Genomic DNA, 20,862 nt, shown 5'->3' with positions numbered 1-20,862 from the left:
GCAGAACCCATGGATGTGGAGGACTAACTGTAATCCTAAAAGCATATGTAAGCCCCAGTGGATCAACAGGACATGAATGCAGATCACACAGGACCCACAGATTGACATACTGCAATTAAATAATCCCAATGCCCAATGAGATTGGTACGATTATTATTTGCTTCTTCACATGTCCAAAAAACTTAATAAAGGTGTCGTAAGTCACACAGTGAACTAATGAGGGTGGGTATTTTCTGGCTCCAAAAGCCAGGCCCCTAAGCACCATGGTAACTGAAGTCACTTGTATATGTATGACTTTTATAGTTTCTGTGACATCCACACACCACCTGATACTTGTGTCTATGTAACATTTACTATAAATCAAGTCATGCTTTTAGGTAAACATATTTATTTTGAAAGAGAAACTAAATCTCTACTGTAAATGGTAAAATAATGCTACTTGCCATAAATGGAAGGTAATAATAGGAACAAAAAATTATTGTTAAACTAAAAATGTTTGCTCTCCTGAACTCTAAACTTATCTCATGTCTCTATAGAGCCTAAATGGAGCCCTGGGGAGCAATGATCTAGATGGAGGATAAATACCTAGGGTCTTGTTCAATGAAAATTCCAAATCAGTTGACTGAGTAGGTCTGGGATGGGGCCTGGGTCTCCACACTTCTAAGAACCTGCCCCACAGGATGCCACCACTCCTGCTCTGGGACCACACTTTGAGAAGCTCTGGAAGGTGGAAGTTTGTAAGAAAGGCACAGTCTCTACCCCAGACCCACAGAATCAGAATCTTTGGGAGCATTTTACCAATAAGGGATTTGCATGCCGGCTAAAGTCTCCTAGAATAACCAGAGTGATGAATACTCTGCCCCACATAGTTAGATGTTGTGTCCTCTAGATTTGTGTCCTCTACTTTCAGTAGGCGGGTCCATGAAAATGGCAGACTGTACCTGGAGTTGGAAATGACAAACAACAGTGAAAGGGAAACCCAGTAATCAGAGCCCATTCTCCTTTCTCAGAGGCAACAGGAAGGACTTCCGGCATCTGAGAAACACCAGCCCAGACTCTGTGCGGGAAGTGGAGTCAGCTCGTCCCTGCACAGATATTATAACTAGCTATCAGCTGAAATGCCTAAAGGATTAATGTGGGTTTGTCTTCACGAATTCTAAATGAAGACCTTCCTTATCCACAACTAGTACAAAACCCAGTATGTCACTACTCACAATGAGCTCATGAATTGGTTTCCTTTTATAAGACTGTAACTGAAATGCAAATCTGTTCCTAGCTCATTCACTGAATTCATTATAATATTTGAACAGTATTTGGTGAAAGGAAAAAGGGAGATATTGATAATATTTACCACTGACTTAAGCCCTTAAATTAAGGCTGAACCCCATAAAGGATATGTGTGTGTGGTTCCCAGGTGAAAAACAGTATTGGTTTCTTGTCTTTTGTTCCACCCTTAAACTATCTAAAAGAAGAAGTGGGTTATTAAAAATATGTGATATTAATCACATTTACATGTAAGCTTCATTTTATATAATAGTTATGCTTCTGAAAAATGGTGTTTCTACTTTTGGAAAATAGAGGCATGCCTTATGCATTAAAAAAGGAGGATTTTATTCTATAGAATCCTGCAATCAATATTATAAACTAATGAGTTACTTTACAAAATGAACGGCCACCTCTTTAACTCATTATACAGTGTTAGATTTTATCAGGAGGACGTTCTTACCTTCTTAAGGCTAGGTGTTACCGCATCACTAAGGATTGTGAGTTCTGTTGAAATGTGTCCTGGAAAGCACTGAGAAAAAAGTGTGCGCATTGGAGGTGGCGTGGGGGTAAGACTTTAGATTAGCTTATGTGCTTTCTCATTGTTCTTGCTGCTCTTGCTTTGGGCCAGAAAAGGACCAAGGAGATTCTCGCATTCCAGTGTGCAACAAAAAGCCACCCCCTCATCTAGGTCACCAGCACAATTCACTGACAGCCAAGCCTGATACCCTGACTGGTACATGCCACCTCTCCATGACATCACTTCCAGGTTTAACATGTACCTTTCTCTAAGTTCTTTGCTAGAAGTGAGACTCTATTCCTCTTCCATTCTGTGTCTATTAGATGTTATCCACAATGCACTATTGCCATTTTCCTACATACTGTGGGGGTATGGTTATGGTTTGTACCCAAAACGGTCCATAAGCTGGAAGCCTGGTTCCCCATGTACTAATATGAAGAAGTGGTGGGATGTATCAGAAGTGGGGCCTAATGAGAGGTGATTAAGTCTTGAGGGCACTGCCCTCCAAAGGAATTAATGCCCATCTCATGGAAATGGATTAAGTCTGGCAGGACTGGACTGGTTATCTGACAGTGGGGTTATGAAGAGAGCCAGTCTCCTTTGTCCACTTGCTGTCTTTGCCTTGTGATGCCATCTTCTATGGTATGGTACAGCATGAGGCCCTTGTCAGACACAGCTGCTGGATCTTCAACTTCCCTGCCTCTATAACTAAGCTAAGAGGTGAGCTAAGTAAACCTCTTTTATTTACAACATACTCAGCCCCAGGTACTTTGTTACAGCAACAGAAAATGACTAAGACATGTGGCACCTTTTCTTTATACTGCTATGTATTTGTTGATCCTATTTTGCCCACACGTCATGGCCTTCATCATCTGGAAAATTCCTAGTAATCCTTTAAAACTTCACTCCAGTGCTAGCTTCTGTTTAGATTTTCTTCTCTCTTTGGCACCTTTTATTCTTTGTTCACACTTTTATTATGGTGCAAGACAATTTCTTTTCATATCTCTGTTGTCTTCTTTCACTGGGCTATGGATTCCTCAAAGGTTCAAAGATGGCGACTATGTCTTAGGTATCTTGGTACTGCCAAGATCAAAGGTAATGTCAAAATGTCAAATATTATTGCCTTGGTATTGAGATGCATATGTTACAGTCACCAGGCCAATTGCTCTAGTGAAACATGGTGCCAGACTGGACAGTAGCATGTTATGAACATTCTGTCTATGTCTACAAATGAGATCATCTTAATAATTATGAGAAAAATGTTACATCCTAAAATAAAGGAAGAGAAGCTTCCACTCAATGGCAGACCTCATCATCAGTGGGAAATATCTTCTGAATGCTGGGTTCTCAAAGTTCATAGTGCCCGCTAGAAAGGCCCCAACCGCCATGTTGGAAAGTGATGTAAACAAAAAGAAGGTTGACAGCTTGGGGAGCAGGCTTTGAGATAAGTCTTAAAGAAACTAAAAATAGCCTATGATCGTCTCTAAAAACAAAGTTCTTTCTAATGTAATTTTCCTGTGTAATGATACAGGGGCTTCATGGGAAAAGGACTGGTCTTACTAACTAGCAGCAAAGAGGAGACAGCTTGCTTCATTTAGCCTTTTACATGAAGAAGAAGCCAACTTTTCAAAAGAAAGCCAAATTCAAGAAAGTCTTCTGCTTTTAAGATGGTAGAGTAAAAATATCTGTTTTTTCCCTGTCTTAGAAATCATTTCAAAATAAGGGAAGGGGAAAATCAGAAATAAAAACTCATTTTCTCTGGTAAACCTAGGTTTCTGTAAGCTTCAATAAATGAGCATCAGCTCCTCAGGAAGAACAGTCAGTTAGTCCAAGGTCTGAGCCCTCCTTCCCCCAAGGCAAATGGCACAGACAAGCCATTTTTCTAGGTGCACACTAGAAATGAGGTGATGAAGGGGAGTGGATCATGAGCAACCTCAAAGTTGTCCATGGCTCTCTGTTGGCTGCGAACAGAGGGCCTAAGATAATTCTCATGCACACACACAAATTGTGTTAGTAAGAGTCTTATAACAAACACGTCTCTCTCCCGCTCCTCTCCTTTTCCATTCTCTTCCTCCCCTCCTTCCCAAAGATTCTCTTACTCTCTCACTCTCTCTCCGTATCTTTCTCTCTCTTCCCCCTCCCTTCTTCTTCCCTTCCACTCTCATAAGGAGCACCTTCCTGAAACACAGAGAATTCTTGTTGGTCAAGAACCTGCCCCTAGTCTTTTCCTCAATTAAGCCTTCAAAGAGTTGGTGCAAAAAGAATTCAACTCATTCTTAGCTGAATAATAAAAAAAGGGAACCAGTAATAGTCATACAAAGAAAGTAAGAAAAAAATGGGAAAAGAAGCAGAGAGTAAAAAACAAAACAGGCAAAAAGCTCTTGCTAGAAAAAGTATTGCTGTGAAGCAGATGAAAGCAGTGACAGGACACCAACCCAAAGAATTGACTGAAACAATTAACACTTTAGAAGGACTCAAAGAAAGGAGATAAGGGCTCAGAAGATAAAGCAAAGTAATCCAAGTGGCAGAAGTGAGAGAGAAAAATGAATAGCACACTAGAAGAAACCCAAAGAAAAAAGGTGCTGCTAAAAACACTGAGCACCACAGGGCACTGAGAAAAATGAGCAGGGTGAAACAGAAACAGACAAAGAATCCAAAAAGATTAAGGGAAACTCATAGATGTGGAAGACAAATGAGAGATGATTCGTTTTCCTAAATAAAATTCATAAGTATAAGGAAGAGACAAAATTCTTCAAGTAGATAACTCTAAATATATCATTTAAGAAAATATTCAAAAATAAGACATAATTCTATACTTTGAAAGGGCACATGATACATGAGGGGAAATGAGATTGCATTGTGGAAGAAAAATGATCTTTTCTATCAAAGTATATGTCACCCTCTTAAATTACTTAAAATTCCTCAGGTTGCCATCTTAGGTGACTTGCATTGTTTAAAGGGTTCCTGTTTCTTCCGGATTCTTATATAGCTCCATTGCCTGTGAAAATTGCCCACCAAATTACGTGCCCTAACTCATCTCCCAAGCCTTTTAGCCAATGGAGAAAGACTGTGAACTTTTGACCTGGACAAATCCCAGGTGAGGGGCAGGTGCACCTGCTTCAGGGATGTAAGGAGGAGCCACTATTAGCCATTTTTGTGCTCGTGTGCCTGCTCAGCTGGAGTGAGTACATGCTTGCACCCTTTTGATCAAAAGATATTGCCTTGTCAAGATTTTCTGTCTCTTGTGTGTCTGTTTTCAGCACCAGAGGGTCTGTAATTCCAACAACTGGAGACATAATAATGATGTTATAAAATTCCAGAGAAATAAGACCTGAATGCTTATAGCTAGTCAAGCCCATTAGGCAAGTGGCAAATGTTTTTAAACATAGAGTTTGTCCTTCTGAATTTGTATTGATAATATAGCCTTAGGAAAACTTCTGCCAAGTGAAAGTTGAGAAGAGAAAATAAGGCCAAAAGAGTGGCAGTGAGTACTGAATTACTGCAGGACCAAGATGAAACACACATGAAATTATGGTAGCAGAAAGGAATGTAACTGTTATTAATACCATAGACCCTTGGTACCTGTGGGTATAAGGTTCCAAGGAAAACCCACGAATGCTCAGGATACACAGTGTTCAGTACCGGAAAACTACACTCACCAGACGACGCCATGATTTAAGCACAACTGATGATAATGCAGGACTGACTGAGAGCTTCTCCACATCAACTGAGCTGCATAATGTACCCATGGGGATTAAACATTTTTGTTTTTGAAGCTTCTTTTGATTTCCTTAACTTATTAATTTTTTGACTGCACTTGGTCAAAACTGTGTGTAATAAATCCATGAATCCAAAGATATAACTACCTCAACCCTGTGTAATGGTGCGCTCTTATAATCCAGCTATTCAGGAGGCCAAAGTAGGAGGATTGTGGTCTAAGTCTGACCTGGGCAAAAGAAAGAGACACTATCTGAAAAACAAAACAAAACAAAACTAAAAGCAAAAAGGACAGGGGCATGCCTGAAGTAGTGGACCACTTGCCCAGCATGTGTGTGTGTGTGTGTGTGTGTGTGTGTGTGTGTGTAACACTAGTAAGAATTATCAGGTATAAAGGAAGATAAAATGGAGGTGTATTTATATTTATTTCTTAGCTATTATGTAGGTAGTCAAAAATACCTTTATAGTTAATCAGTGGTGTATTTTTAAAGAGTGTAAGTCAATGGTATTAAAAGATACAAATGTAAATACTAGAAAAATGAAGTAAAGTGATCATGTCATCTAAAATTGGATAGTAGAAAAGAGGTTTAGAAAGGGATAAAGATGAGGAGGACATGGATATTCACCATTGCTTATGGTAGGGTATCGGAGATATTCATGTAAGGACATGGGAGTGTAAGGATTGTAGAGCTTACCATTACAAGGTGACTACTAGAAGAACTAAGACAGAGCACATCTCCCAAATGGAACACATGGATACAAAACAAAGGGAAAACAGACTATTAAAGTGACATGTTGAAAAACAAACTAACCAAGGCATGTGGTTCACACCTATAATCCCAGCTTCTCAGTAAAGATAGGTAGGAGGATCATAGTCTGAGGCCAATCTCAGCAAAAAACAAACACAAGACCCTATCTGAAAGACAACTAAAGAAAAAAGAGCTGGAAGTGTGACTCAAGTAATACAGCACCTGCCTAGCAAGCATAAAGTCCTACGTACAAACCCAACACCACAAAAAATAAAATTAAGCAATAAAAAATAGAACACATAACAAATAATAACAAACACATCTGTCATACAAATGTATGGAAACAGCCTAGACTCACATATTACAAGAGAATGCTCTCAGATTGGATTGCAACTCGTCTTTATGTTATATAAAAGATACACATCTAATTTCAATGAAAGAAGCTGAAATTAGTCCAAAAATATTAAACAAGATAAATAAGTACTCTTTGCAATGGTAAAGGGTATAATATGCAAAGCTTGAGTTAACAGCCATGGATACGAATTGCCAAAGAGCAGTAACAAAATTACTAAAACAAAACTATAAGACAGGTATGGTGGCACATGACTGTAGTCCCAGCCCTGGAGAGTCCAAGGAAGGAAGACCAAGGCCAGTGGGGCTACATAAGTGAGACCCTGTCACAAACAAACAAGCTGACCAAACCATACTCAGAGCAGAATTCTTATTACATATCTCTCTGCTTATGTTGTATTTATTAGATAATATAACAAAGATTGGAAAAGACTTACATAAACAATTTCAAAGTTAGCCTGAAAAATAAAAATCTACATTCTCTTTAATTGTTCCTAAAACAGTCATAAAAGTACTTTATAGTAGCTGCAAATAGCACAAAAAAAATCTCAGTAACTAAAAAGTGGGAACATAACAGCATATTATTTTTTCAGAGTCCTAAAAAATGAAGAAAATGTAAGGAAAACTTTAAAAATTCAACTTTGAAACTTTATTAAATTCTCTTAAAACAAAGAAAATACAAAACCAAAATTAATTAAGACTGAGAAGGTTAATGGGAGCTCTGTGTATCAGAACCAATGGAACACAGCTCAAGCAGCTTTCAGAGCAGCCAGAAGTTATAGCCAGAAGTAAGGATACTTTAAAATGAAGAATAAAAAACTCTCAGGACATGTGAATAACACTAACCGCAAAGCCAACGGAAGCAGAAGAAAGGAGACTGGAGGAGTGGCTCAACTGGTGGAGCATCTTCTTTGCAAGTGTGAAAACCTGAGTTCAAACCCCAGTCCCATAAAAAAAAACAAAATTAAAAAGCCTAGGATGAAAGTACAAATGAACAAAATAAGACAAGAAAATGGAAAATTAATCACTAAAAGATTTTGCTCAAACCTGAAAACCTGGATTAAAATGGACAACTTTCTAGGAAGATATGAATTATTAAAGTGACCATGACAAGAGAGAAATTCTAAACAGAAGAAACAGCGAAAATTGCCAAAGATCCATGAGCAAGAAGCATGAACACTGCATCCCACCAAGCCTCTAAGGGGAAGTGAGTTGCTAGTGAGCAGTAAGACCCAAACCTGAACAGGCCAGGACAAAGAAGAAAACCACTGACCAATCTCATATGACTCAGAATGATAGACATAAGTAAGCAGAATTCTGCAGCACACTAAAAATAATACATGTCAACCATGTATGGTTCAAATGTAAGGATGTTTCAATGCTAGAAAATCTGATAAAATTCACCATCCTAAGGACACTGAAAAAGAAAATTGTAAGATCATCTCCATAGCTTGCCCCCAAACACTTATAACTCAAAAATCATCATGGTTAATGGAGAAAAGACCAAATAAATTCCAATTAAAGTTCAGAACAAGACAAAAATGTATATTAATGCAACTACTATATATCATCATCCTAGAGGTAGTAGTTATCAATTAGAGAAAAGAAATTAAATACTTATTAGTTGGAAAAGAGACTCACTGATCATTTTTCTCCAAGTGATACGAAAATGTACATGGAAAACCCAAGAGAATCAATGAGAAAATCATTGCAAATTGTTAAAGAATTAACAAGGTGGCTCTTCAGGACCAATAAACAAAATTAAAATTATCTCTCTTTATAAACACTAATTGCAAGGAAATATAATGAAGAAATATTTGTATTTATGATAGCAACTATAAAAAAAAGACATCTAAACACAAGCTTAACAATATATTAAAAGATGAAAAAAATTAAAACATTACTAGGAGGGAGAGAAGATGTGGAAAACACCTTTTATTCTTGGGAAGAAAGCGTATACATGTTAACATTATACACTTGTTAATTGTCTCTACTAACTTATAAAGTTAAGGTTATCATAAAGAAAATACCAACTTGTATGCTTTTTCAGAACTAGGCAATGTGATTCCAAAGTTCACAAGGAAAACTAAAATCTGAGTAACAGGAGATAATGAACCTGAGTGTTCCAACTAGATCTAAATATTTTTGGAAAACCTGGGTATGATTATAAAAAAGATACTACATATTGCATATGGGAGAGGGAGAAGATAACTTGTTCAATAAAAATTATTAGGGAAATTGGGTACCAATCTGGAAAAAATAAAGATATAAATGTAGGCTGTCATGCTTTACATCAAAAATAAATTCAAAAGCATCAAAATTCTAATTTCTAATCAAGGAAATTATAACCATTCTAAAACGAAACATAGGTAAATTAAAATAAAATCTCAAAGTCAGAAAGACTTTCCTAAAAGCTATCAAAGAAAGTGTTTCTGCAATTAGTAAGTATATACATACATAAAACATAAGAAAGGCAAAATTGGAGGAAAATTATATTAGAAAAAGTCATACAACAAATAGTAAATTAAAATTACTGTACAATAGCTATTTTCTCTTATATTCTGTGTAAGGTATTCCTAAAAACCCATAATAAAGATCAACTACCTAATTAAAAAATGCATGAGAGGCAAAGCAGTTCACAGCTAAAAATACACATGACATTAAAACATACCCAAAGACCCAACCTTATTCATAATTAAACAAATGCAAGTCAAAACCACAATAAATATCATTTTTTTAACTGATCTGACTGGAAAAGCTTGAATGTTTGATAAATGTGTTGGGGAGAACACAGTGAATCCATCTCTCTCATAATTATTGAGGGAAATGAAAAGGCAATAGGCAAATGCATCAAAGTTTTAATATGCATTTTCTAATTCCAGGAATTTCTTTATGAAACATTTATATTTGTGAGAAATAGTATGTACGGTGACATTCATTTCAGCATTTTTGGGTTTTTTGGTGGGACTAGGGTTTGAACTCAGGGCTTCATGCTTGCAAAGCAGGCAACCTACCACTTGAACCACACCTCCTTGAGAGCTGGTTATTTTGGAGATGGAGTCTTGAGAACTATTTCCCCAGGCTAGCCTCAGACTGTGATCCTTCCAATCTCAGCCTCTGAAGTAGCTAGGATTTCAGGCATGAGCCACCAGCATCTGGCATCACTTCAGCATTTCTAAAAATAGCAAAAAACTAGAAATAACCTCTGTACAATCAACTGGGACCTAGATACTAAATTACAACCCACACTCTAAAATAACATAGTAGACAGCTGTGTAAAAGAATATAGTGGTCCTACATGTACCAATAGGAAATGGTCTCCAGGTTATAGCAAGTGAAAACAAAGCAGGCGGTAGAAAATGCAGAGAGATTGCGTGTGCCTTTTTTGTGTTGTGTGTGTTTGTGCATCTTTGCTTATGCTTATATGTGCAGGAAATACATAACAACTAGGTGGCCTGAGTATGGGGTGTGAGGAAGAATTACTTTACACTGTGCATCTTTTTGGAGTATGTATCACGTGCAGTAATATGTTTTCCAAAAATGAATTAAGACTATAGAAGGATTGCCAAGTCAGAGAAGTATTTCTTTATTTGGAACTGTGAAGAAGCACTTAAAAAAAAAAAAAGCTTTGTGCTACCTTAATTAGGAAACCTCACTACACTGAAAAGGTTAACTACAAATGAATAAAGAAAAAAGTTGAAATTGTCTTGATGATGTGGTCTAGTTGACTTAGCTGCTAGACTGTCAGGAACAGCACCAAGAGCTGAAGTTGAGCGTCATGACAGACTTCCACCACAGCTGAAACCATTATGACAGCCATCCATGAGTGTCAGAGATGACTACATGCACGAGGCAAGAATGGAATAAAAGAATTCTCCCCAAACAATTCGTAACCCCTGCCGCTTAACAATTCTGTTAACATAACACGTGGTAACAATGCAATGAGGAATGGTTCTAAGACATGATTCTCTATTGAGAATCGTTTATGAGTTGGTTCCAACTGTAACTGATCCTTGCCTTCCATTAAATGCAAGTACACGAGGATGCTAGCCAGGAGGTTCGTGGGTCTGAAATAACAACTGGTGGCTTTGTTCCCCCAGTCACAAAATACTGCACCCTAGCTCCCACAGACAGGCATTCTGGCCCGTCATTCTGGACCAGAACAGCATGTGCTATGTACATGGATAATGTAAAATGACTACAGGTGAAATCTAACCATGAGCTCACTGAGAATTCATGAACACAGGAAGATGCATACCAGGCAGGAGCCCAGTATGCTCCTCTTTGTAAAAGTTTGCTAATGAATTTCTGAGCCTTAGGGTGTATGCATTTGGGTAAAAACCAGCACAACAAATTGTACAAAAGGTCTTTAGATCTGGGGAAGGTGAATTTCAAACTCAGGAAAAATATTTGTTTGTCATATTTTAGGTAACTATCTTACCTATTTCTATTTTATTTTTTCTCTGAATTGCTATAAAGCAGCATGGTTGAAACAAAAATATCCTGCACAAATTTTAAAGCCTGTTAAAACAAACGACTCTATGGGACACTAGAGACTTAAACTCTTTTTTCTGTCATTAAGAAGCAGCAGAAAATATGCCTTTGGTTCTTTCTCTTGGTTCTCCCTTCTGAGAGGGATAAATGTCCCCTGCTCTAATACATCTGACACAAGGAAGGGACTGGGTTTCATTTTTTCACCATAATTTCATTCCCTGGGCTGTCATGGTTGGTGTCTTAATATTGATGGACACTGGAGTGGTAGAGCAACTTGCCTCGCAGGTGCAATGCTTTGGGTTTGATCTCTAGCACAGCCAAAACAAAGAAAATACTGATGGACACAGATGGAACCGTGCTTTGTTAAACAGTCCATTAACAAAAACAATAGTTCACATGTTCAGGCTATAGATAGCCATTCTGACTGTTATATAATTATTGTTCTTCTTCCCAAACAACCGCCACCCCAGATACTACCAGCCCCATTTTGCAGGTGAGGAAACAAAGGTTCAAACATGTAATCACCCTGCAATCAAACAGCTGGGATGTGATAAAACCAGAGGCAATGCAAGTGAGTCTGATCCCAAGTTTTTGCCAAGCACATCAGTCCTGGCATTGTCGAGGCAAAACAGCAAATACTTGTTATTTTTATTGACCCATAATAATTGCACATATTTATGGGATGCGGTATGATAGCTCAGTGCTTATATACAGTATATGATTGCATTTACTGAATTTCTACACGCTAGGCACTATGTGAGTCGTGAAGTGAAAGTATGGACATGATTAGTGTGTGATCAATAAGTATTTAATGGATTAATAAATCTATAATCTGTGTTTCTTGCCCACAAATGATAGCTTTTAATAGCAGCTGACACTTAAATTCTTGAAGGTTATTATGTGTCAGGTACTCTTCTAGAAAAAGGCAGAAAAGGCGTGTGTGTGGAAGCAACACTAAGGCATATGGTATGTAAAAACAAAGTAGGTTGCAATACGTCAGTAATCGTAGCAACTGAACAAGTTTTTAGGCTTCCTTACTAAAAGAGAACTGTTCGAATTTTTTAAATCAGTTGTACCTTCTTTACAAGAAACACTGCTAAAACAAAATGATGCTTGAAAGTTGAAAATAAAAGAATAAGCACCATACCAAGATACTAAAAACTAGTGCAGAATCCTCACACATTGCTGGTGGGAATGTGAAATGGTGCAGCCACTTTGGAAAAGACTGGCAGCTCACCTGACTGTTAAACACAGAGTCACCACAAGCCCCAGTGATTCCGCTCCTAGGTATCTGCTCAAGACAAATGCAAACGTGCATCCACACAAAACACGCACAAGAACGCTCACGGAAGCGCTATTCACAATCAATAAAACAAGGGAACAACTCAAGTGTCCATCAACTTCTGAGCAGAATGACAAAATGCAGTATGGATATACCATGGAATGAAAAACAATGGAGTGCTGATACATGCCACATCAGGGATGAACCTTAAAACTTAAAAACATTATGTCAAGAGAAAGAAGCCAGTCACAGAAAAAGAAGCCAGTCACAGAAAAAGAAGCCAGTCACAAAAGGCCACAACTGTTTGGTTCCATTTATTTGAAACATCCAGAGCAGGTAGGTCTGCAGAAATCAAAAAGTAGATTAGCAGTAATCAGGGGCTGAGAGGAAGGAAGAGTGGGTAAAATGACTGCTAACAGGTTGCTTTGAGGATGACAAAAATGTCTTAAATAATGGTTAATGGCTGCATGACTATAAATATTCTAAAAACACTTAAAAGTATACATTTTAAAAGACAAAAAACTTACACAATCTGAAGAGAAATAAGAGTTGAAAGAACATACTTTAAAAGGTGAATCCTATGATATGTGATCTCAATTAAGCTGTTATTTTAGAAACGTGGACAAGTAAAGAGCCTAAGAAGAGAGGCTCTGGGGCCAGGCCTCCCATGACTGCAGGGTGGGCCAGGCATGAGCCACTGTGCCCATGGAGCTTGGAACTCACAGAGCCAGGCTGTTATGGAGTTCAGCTATGGGCTTTATTTTGTAGGATTTTAAACCAATGCATGATGCATGCACATATGGAAATATCCCAGCGAATCCTACATTTTGCAAAACTATGCTTTGATAAGAATAAAAAAAGAAAAGAAAGGAAAGCCATTGCTAGACATTTGTTATTTTAAAACAGCAACCTGGTAGCTGTGTGTGGGGAAAGCAAATTGTAGGAAGAGGAAACCAAACAGACCCAATCAGGGATCCTTATGAGAAAAGATGGGTATGTCTTTGAATGAGAGTTCAGACAGGGTGTCTGGGATCCTGGAGAAGAAAGAGCCCAGGATCATCCCAGGAGTCCCTTCAAGACAATTTAGAGTTAAGTAAGGAAAAGTAGGAAACAGCAAGAGGTATGGTGAGTGGGCAGAGAGAAGTTAAGTTTAATTTGAAATACATCGAGATGCTTTTGGCAAATAGAAATTTACATCTGAAATTCAGAAAAAGAGCAGGGCTGACAATAGTGATTTAGAAGTCTCGCACAGGCAGTTGGGCTTGCTTCCTTCTCTAGTGCTAATTCCATGACGATCTAGAAAAGTGTAACATTTAAAATTACTGAGTCACCTTCTGTAATTTCTAATTAAGTCAGGGACATGGCTTATAGCGGCAGTCAGTCAGGTGGCTGGTGCAACAGTTGCCTACTCAGTAACTAGTCCCTCTTCCTCCTCATAGCAGAACTTCTCATTTGGGGTGTGTAGTGGGGGAGGGAGGTGCAATATACCCAGCTGAAAATATTTGATTTCTCAGACTGTTATTACACTTAGAGCAACCCTATGACATCATTCTGGCCAATGAGATATAACTGGAAGTCTGGGGAGGGCATCATTTTCAGAATAAAAAGGCAACACCTCCTTAGCAAAAGGCTCTTCACTTGTTAACTATTTGTACTTTCCTTTTCTTCTTGCCTAGACTGTTGATGCATGCCCAGAGATACAGCAGTTGTACAATGACCATGAGGCAACCTACAGGTTAAGGGTGGAGAAATAGGAAGCTGGTGTCTAATAGCACTGCACCAGCTCCAGACTGCCTTTCTTGGGAGTCTAGTTCCACATGACAAATAAACTTGTATCTGTTTAAGGTAGATTCAGATAGGCACAATTTTTGTTTGCAATCCTAACTGGACATTATATATATATTATATATATATATATATGTAAACTGATCTGGCTTATTAAATGACTTCAGAACCAGTGTTCTTGAAGATGAAAGTGTCCACCCAACTCTCACAAAAATCATCTTTGGAAGAAATCATCTTTCTACTCTCCCAGGCACTCAGTAAGCATGGCTAAGAAAATAACCAGTGTCCTGGCCCTTCACAGAAGAGCTCTTAGTGGCTGTGCTTTGGGATTCTGTCTCCAGCACTGCAATCCATAAAGTTCTAGGAAATACTTACCATCCTCTATGACAAAACTCCCATTGTCTTTCGGCAGGGACGATGTTGAAGACTTGGATCTCTATGGCAACAGCAACAGCTTTGAAGATCTGCCAGGTGAAAGTTATCCCAGGCTTTAGGACCAGGAAAAGAGTAACTGATCTGTTTTTATCTCATGGTCGCTGTGCATCGAGTAACTATTTGTGTTTTCCTTCTTGTTTTGGCTGCTGGGAAGCTCTGACAAAGTTTTAATCCTATCTCTGGAAACTATTTTTACCTGATGATGTGTTCTTACTCTCTAAATGATCTCTGATTCTATCTCACTTTCTGCTTTGTGTGTTGCCTTTAGCCCAGTTCACTATCTATTCATTTTATGTTGTTTACTATTTTTTGTAAACTTCTCAAATGCTTTATGAAACAGGAAATATTTAAGATAAATAATTTTAGAAGCACCATCATCATAATAAAAATATAGCTAATGTATTGATCATTTCTATGACTGAAGCGCTGCCCTAAGTATTGAGCCTATTTTATTTACCATAAATAAAAGTATTTTTATTACTCTCATGAGAATTTTATAGATGAGAAAAATCAAGGCACACCGAGGGTTAAGTAATTTGTCTAAGATCATACAGAAAATAAGTGATAAATCCAAGACTCAAGCCCAAGTATTCTGAATTATACAAAAGAAAAATAATTTAATTTCTTAAATAAGTACAGGTCTTCTGGTTTTACAGGCTGAAGCATAACCTTGTCCAGCCCAAGGGAGAACCCTATTACACATCTCATCCATACCATCACACCAGATGATCCATATCAACAGAGTGAAATGAGACAATGAAAATCAAAACAACAGCTAATCCAAAAAAAAAAAGAACTGGCTTTTGATCTTGGAACTCTAGAGAAGGTATTCATCCATCCATTTATTCATTCAACAACCTCTGTACATGGTGCAGATGCTGGAAACAGAGACGAAATAGACAGAGCATCTGCCCTCCTAGAACTCAGGTACAATGAGGGAGTCAGGTAGGTGCACGGCATCATGGGAACAGGATGGGAGGGCTGGTAGGAGACCACAGCAGGGCATGACAGGATCATTCTGAGAACAGCTTAGCCCTTGGCCTCGGTGTTTCCTGTCATCTGGGAGTAAGAAGAACCTGCTCTCTTAAAGGGCTCCTGTGATGACTCTGCACATATAGAACTTAGCCTAGCCTGCATGAGTTAGTCATTAGTCTTAAGGAACAGTGGATGACAGCCCGGGGGCCTCACTCAGACACCCACATGCACTCGCACAGACACTAGTCCCCAGAAACTCAAAGATCTGAAGCTGCCTGCTGCCAGAGCTGACTCTAACTTACAGTCCATGGGTAGGCCTGCCTCTCTCTTTTGGATGCCACCATCCCAGCTAGATTCAGATGTCACTGGAATCCATGCCCACACAGGATGTGGGCATTCCTTCAAGATGCACCTCAACATCTTCCTCCACAGTGCCTGGCTCACATCGTGCCTGCTCAAGATTTCTGCCACATTAGCTCCCCTTCACTTTATCCCCCTTGGTACTTGAACTCTGCAGTTCACTACACAATTGCCTAGCTGCACCACGGGGGTGAGGGTTTCCTTCAACAGGTCTAAGGAAAGAGCCACCTCGAACTGCAAAGGGCAGGTGAGTCTCAAGTGAGTTATTGATTGAAGCCAGTGAAAAAACATATGTGCTGCCCCTGCCAGTAGTTCTGGGGAGTGGCATGTCTCCTCGGTTTTGTGCAGTGGCAAAACCAGAAGCAATTAATCATTTTCTCACCAACTCCAACTCCAATTTAATTTAATAGTTCCCTCTTCAAGTTTGTTTTGTCATGCTATCAGCCAAGTCAGTCAAATATTACAATTCCTTTCTAAATATTCCAGCAACCAGATGGCAGGAGCACTACTGTGACAAGGCAAAACTCACCTCAAGATAACTTCGTGATGCACAGTCACGCTTGATGGCGCTCAGTTATGGGGACTCAACCACAGACACCCCTACAACTGCTCCACTTAACTCATGGTCTTTACACCCCCAACTCATAATTCCAAGAATAAGACAAGCAGCCAATTCTGCAATTTGAAAATGGTGGTAAAACAAATATTTTTCAACTTAGGCAGAAGTACACATTAGGACTTTTCCCTAGACGTAATATTACTGTACCCTAAAGTTTTAAATATTTCTGCACCAAAGTTAATGTGCATTTATAACATACTTGTCAGAAAAAAAGATTTATTTCCTTCTGCTATTTCTGCAGGTTTTTAAACTTTAGCATTAAGAGACATATATTTATAAATCACAGAAAGTAGAACTTGGCTGATTCTGCTGAGAATTCTGTATGTTCTCTTCTATTGTTCATCCAGTTTTGGCGTCTTTTCTATGTTCTATTATTCTTTGTCTGTGCGTTGGAGTGACTGCAAAATCACAACCTGTACTATATGGTTTCTGAACAATAAATCTCCTAAAAAGAGCGTTGCCAGGCTGGGCCAGCTGGCTGTCTCCTGTTCCTAAAACTGTATGTTCTTAGACACACACACACTTCCTCCATCCCTTCTGCTTCAGAGTAACTTAGTGTAACACAGTGTCACACGCACAAATGCATAAAAACAGAGGCTCCTGGAAGGACAAAAGCAGGAGGTTGGGGGCAGCCCTACAGCCCTGTGAGGCAGCCTACAAGTCTCTGTCACCCTGACAGCTCTGTTCTGATTGGGGTGGCCCAATTGCCTGTCGATGGCACATGCCTAGAATTTGAAGTGTCTGCACCCAGGTTCTTATCCTTGGCTTCCCTGAACAAGTCATTTAACCTCTGTCATTTTTTATGTTCTCATGTGTAGAAAAGGCACAATAATAATACTCCCCATAAAGAACTGCTGTGACTCAAATGATGTAACATGTGAAAGAGTCTTTCATAAAGTGCTCTGTAGTATATATGCCTTTCCGTTATTTTTTTAAAACTTTTACTCTCTTATCCTCTCCTTTTTCTCCTGACTTGGTTTTTGTGGTTTTTAAATGTATCTCTAAAATACATTAGCTGGAAAATTGCAGCAGTCTGTGTGCTACCACATTGAGTGGATTTTAGCATTAAGTTTTTATTTACTTTTTTATTGAGGTAAAACTTACATAAGTCAAGTGCACAAGTCTCAAGGGCATAACTTCATAAATCTTTATATGTACACCTGCATGGCCCCTAGTAGGTCAAGACAGGGAGCATTTCCAGAAGCCTTCCTCATGCTCTGTCCAGGCCAACACAAGACCCACAGGCATTGACTTTTCTGACCTCCATCGCTTTATCTAGAGTTTTTGTTTTTTTTTTAAAGTGTTTTAAAAAGAAGGCTGGCATCTCAGTGACAACTACTAATGCTTATTCCAAGAAATGCACTTCTAGTCTTCTCTCTGAAGTGACAAAGGATTTTGGCAAGGAGGAGACTGAGGTCCACAAACTTTCTAAATCACACAGATCGTGTCAAACAGAGGCCATCATTTCCAGCCAGGGTCCAAGATGCTTGACAGAGGCAAAGCACAAACAGCCCAACTTGCTGCTAAGGAGGAACTTTCCTTCCAAATGCAGCGGGTTACCAAGCGCCCTGAGTATCAGGGATGCCTCTGGTCAGTCTTAGGACGACTGAAACAGCTCTCCTGGCATTCACCCCCGAGCCGGTCCGCAGACCATCTTTCCAGGGAGTGTCGCACCGCCCCCGCCGCGGGCGCACCCACGCGGCTGGCAGCCACCCTCAGAAGGTACTGTTCTTGGGAAACAGTGCTTGCCAGCCCACGGGGGCCGGGCTGGGCTCCCCCAGAAATCCCAAGTGGCCAGGTGCCCCTCCTCCAACTCCGTTCCCTGTTGTCCTCCGGGGTAGCTACGGAGGGGAATGGTCTCTGTCTCTTCCAACCCTCTCAAAGGTCTTTAAGACCCCTTTGTGGCCATATGTAAATTTACCGCGCAGTCTGACTGACTACCAACCTCAGGGACTTGCAGATGAGCCCAGGAAGGTTGTCAGGACATCTACTCTCTAGCCCCAGCTCTGTCACCACAAGCTGTGTGACCTTGGACAAGTCACTTCACATCTCCGGAGTTGACTTTCTCACGTGAAGGCTGTTTCTGTCTTCCCAAAGTCACCTCCGGCTCTGTCATTTCCTAGATCTTTACTACGCCTCAGCCCTCCCGGCGACAACCCCCACCCTGGAGAGACCCCAGCCTTTTGTTCTGGGGGTGAAGCAGGGAAGGAAAGGAGAGCTTTGCGGAGGACCAGGTCAGGGAGGCCAGAGCGCCAGAAGCTGCTTACTGGAGACTCGAGTCCTGGGAAGTCACCAGGCAACCCCGCGGTGACCCCGTTCTCTCTGCGATCCCGTGCCGGCCCTGGCCCCGAGCGGCGAGGCGAAGAGCGGGTGGCCGGGGCTAGGACAGCGCGGAACAGAGCCCAGAAAGCGGCCCGGCCGGACGCTGAAGCCTGATGGGTCCCTGGACCCCCGCAGGCTCGCAGCACCCCGCCTCCCTCAGCCCGAGGCCACGCCACCTCGGGACTGGCCTGAGCCGGCTGCCGCCGCACCACGCGTCTCCCCTCGGACACCGACCCGGACTCGCGCGCGCAGCCGCTACCTGCCGCTTGCCGTGGCGGGGACAGGGCTGCACTCGAGCTCCGATCGTCGTCCCCGCAGCCTCCCGGCTCCCGGGTCCCGGGTCCGTCCCGCAGCCACCGCGCTCCCGGCGGCGCCACTGCGGCCGCGCTGCCTCGGTGCTCAGCTCCGTGCGCCCCGCTCGCTCCCCGCCGCCTGCTCTGGTGCTGCCGGGACGCAGAGGCGGGGCCGCCGCCCCCACCTGCTCGCCGGCTCCTGCCCGAAGCCACCGCCACCGCCGCCGCGCGCAGGGACGCTGCTCAGGCGGGGCGGGGTCGCTCTGGCACCCGGGAGGCGGGTCTCAGCCGCAGGGCGCGCCTCCCAGGTACACAGTCCCAAGTGTGAGCTGCAGGGACAGTGGGGCCTAGGGCTGATGTTCTCCAGACAGGGACTAGTTGACCATAGCCCAGCCCAGCCACTGTGGGGACATGCTACTCCTTCAATTTATTCCAACTTTTTCTGAGCCCTTGCTAAATTCCAATAGGCGTCAAAAACAATGGGGACAAAAAAGGGGACAAGACAGCCTTTTGCCCTAAGAAGTTCGCAGTGTTCTAGAAACAGAAACTAAGCAGGAGTGGTCAGAGGTCTAGTGAGCTCACATAGAGGGGTTACCTGATCCAGGTCAGAGAAAGAAGGCTTCTCAAGAAGTTGATGTCACCAAGGAGAATTGAAGGGTGAGCTCTGCGACCTGGAGAAGTGGGTCATTTTAGGTGGGCCCACAGCAGGGAGAAGCATGTTGACTACTGAGGTTGGTTGGTTGGTTTGGAGATACAGGAGTTATAACTCAGGGCCTCACCTTTGCTAGGCAGGCGCTGAATCATTTGAGCCACCAGCGAGAAAGCACTTTGAAAACTGAAGTAAGCATGAAGACCCCAAAACTTGGTGTGGTCAGCAGATTCCTGCCCTACTTCCAATCTTGGAGAATGCAGAAGGCTTGTGTCTGAGACAGTGATGGGCAGGTGAGCATCTCCCGGATCCTGGGCATTCCTGCCACCTAAGGGTGTACTCCTGGACTCAACTTCATCATTCCACATCTAATTACAGTAAGCCTGAGGTGCTGCAAGGCCCACGGTGGAGGAGGCAGGTCCTTTAACTAAGAAAGTCTGGAGTGGAGGAGAGACCTGTGCTCAGTGCTTCTTCCAGGCTTGCAGGAAGTGTGTGGGAGCACAGGTGAGGGGGCAGTCTTTGCCAGCAGAGATATTTCATACAAGGATCGCAACCTGTCTCCAGGTTCAGATTTTGTAGCAGCTGCTGTCTGTTTCCCAAGCAGCCCTCAGCTATTTTCTTAATTGCGCTTGTTTATAGCCTGACAGTGTGTAGGCTTATGTTTATAAGGATAAATTATACACTCAGGATGTCTTTCACTCCTGCATTGACAAGAAAACAGGCTTCTCTTCCGATCTAGGTGAAGAAGTGTATATAGCCAGTATAAACCAATGAAGGGCTTGGTTCCTTCTGCCTCCCCATGGCCTGTGTGCCTCCTGCCCTTTCATCCTTTAGAACGGTGAGGCATGAATGTGAATGTGAAGAACGTACTCCAGCTAAAACTCATAAATCATTTTGTATGAATGATTGCTACTAAAAAAAAAAATCCAAGACATTACCCAAGGACTCTCCGTCTCTGGGATCTTAATGCTTACTCATTAAATAATTGCTAGTGCTAAGTAACTGGACTGCTAGGGCTCTGATCAAAAAAAGAAGACAAAATGAACTT

The 20,862-nt window shown here is 41.2% G+C and overlaps 1 protein-coding gene across 1 annotated transcript in view; it reads right to left on the bottom strand.

The window, feature by feature from the left end:
- The window catches only part of Wipf3 (WAS/WASL interacting protein family member 3), an 85,909-nt gene extending 66,642 nt beyond the window's left edge, over nt 1–19,267 (bottom strand). Inside the window, exon 1 of the mRNA XM_074065218.1 lies at nt 19,132–19,267. The gene's annotated coding sequence lies outside the window, so the exon portion shown is untranslated. The remainder of the gene's footprint in view (nt 1–19,131) is intronic.
- Nucleotides 19,268–20,862: the final 1,595 nt, after the last annotated feature.

Source organism: Castor canadensis, chromosome 2 (assembly GCF_047511655.1).
Source record: "Castor canadensis chromosome 2, mCasCan1.hap1v2, whole genome shotgun sequence".
Classification (NCBI taxonomy): Eukaryota; Metazoa; Chordata; class Mammalia; order Rodentia; family Castoridae; genus Castor; species Castor canadensis.
The sequence above is the reverse complement of the archived record's forward strand: the minus strand, read 5'-3'. Positions and strand labels throughout refer to the sequence as shown.